The sequence below is a fragment of the Sinocyclocheilus grahami genome, unplaced genomic scaffold (genome assembly GCF_001515645.1).
Source record: "Sinocyclocheilus grahami isolate Dianchi unplaced genomic scaffold, SAMN03320097.WGS_v1.1 scaffold6997.1, whole genome shotgun sequence".
NCBI classification, from domain to species: Eukaryota; Metazoa; Chordata; class Actinopteri; order Cypriniformes; family Cyprinidae; genus Sinocyclocheilus; species Sinocyclocheilus grahami.
The window spans coordinates 1-1,529 of NW_015511205.1; the positions used below are offsets into that span (position 1 = coordinate 1).

Genomic DNA, 1,529 nt, shown 5'->3' on the forward strand with positions numbered 1-1,529 from the left:
GTCTATCGTAGGCAAATTTGTTGCGTCCAAGTTCAGTTTGTTTTTAGAAACTAAATATAAACTGTAAACAATACTATTAATTCATTCGCATCACTTCGCTGAAAATGTTGTTCCAAATTTGGATAAAATGCTGTGTATTAATACCACGGTGGTATGTTGATAAACAATTATGCTATTAATTTAGCTTACTAACTTACGCTTTTCGGTTCTCTCGGCTCACTCGTGCCCAAAACAGCCGATCCGTTCCGACCGACTCAGTCCTATTCATGATCAATCATTCAATCCGTTTTTTGTGAACCGGTTCAGTCGGTTCATTAAAAAAGATGTGATTCAAAAGAATGATTCGTTGTCGCATATTTCTGTCTAGCACATGATGCTGGACCCAACCCCTCCCAGCAACCAGTAAAACAAACCAAATCCTGCTGAAGAGGGGGCTGTGTACACAAATTCCAAATATACAAGTGATAAACACTATATTTGTCAGACTTTTTGCTTTCGTGTGTGTGTTGTCTAAGTAGTTTATTTTAGAGATAAAAATCAAAACGTGAGGAAATTCAGATATGTTGCAACTCTAATAACTTATTCATACAAGCGGGTTCGCCACAAAGAAATGCTCCAAAAATCTACAAGCACAAATCCCTTTGCTTTTCTTAACTATATTACTTAATTGGAAAGACAAAACAAGATTAAACAACTAACTGGCTTACGTAACTGACAGAACATTGAAATTACATACAATTAACAGCTAATTTGAACGTGCATTTGATTATTTACCCGTAGTTCACCCGTAAAGAAACGAATTGCACTTTTGAAGAAAAAAAACCTGCCCATGAAAACAACATTTCCCATGAGTCAGTAGTTTGTGCGTAGGAACTACGTCTTTAGCAGCTTGTTGCTGAGGGGATCCTTTTACAGGGACACAAAACCGGATTAGGTAAATATCTGAGCGCATTACACCTTCTTGAAATAATTATTTATTCCTCGCCTCTTTTTTTCACTTCGATCATTATTTGTCTGACATATAAAAACAAACCGACTTTAAGATTATATAATGTGTATTAAACCAATCGCTTTATAAATACCGCTGATTTCTGATCCAGTGAGTGCGAATCAAAGCCTTGCACGCTCTATTTGAGATCAATATCAAGGCACCGAAGCTGCCTTGCTGAAGCTACACTGTCTGTTGCAGAGTAGTATCGCAGTGTTTCTTGCATATATTCAAAATAAAATAACCGTACCGAGTCTCTAGCCTTTCTCACCGTTATTGCATTATACGTCTTTATTTTTGTTTTGATGTTTTTTTAATCACAATACTACTTGATGGTATGTTTTTTATCATCCACACTGACAGTGAAAGTGTTGATAAACTATGGTTTGAGCTAGATAGATTTTTTATTAATATATTTTGCCATCTCAGGGTGTTTCTAGCACCATTTATATGGAGTAGATGCTTTATGTTTGCTAAACACTTTGAAATATTTGTTTGCTTTCAATAAGTCTGCCGTTTAAATAGCTAGAAGCAAGGAAAT

The 1,529-nt window shown here is 35.7% G+C and overlaps 1 protein-coding gene across 1 annotated transcript in view; it reads left to right on the plus strand.

Moving 5' to 3' along the window:
* The first annotated feature begins 869 nt into the window (after window positions 1-869).
* LOC107577720 (protein FAM192A-like) overlaps window positions 870-1,529 on the plus strand; it is a 2,191-nt gene continuing 1,531 nt past the window's right edge. Inside the window, exon 1 of the mRNA XM_016263764.1 lies at window positions 870-934. The gene's annotated coding sequence lies outside the window, so the exon portion shown is untranslated. The remainder of the gene's footprint in view (window positions 935-1,529) is intronic.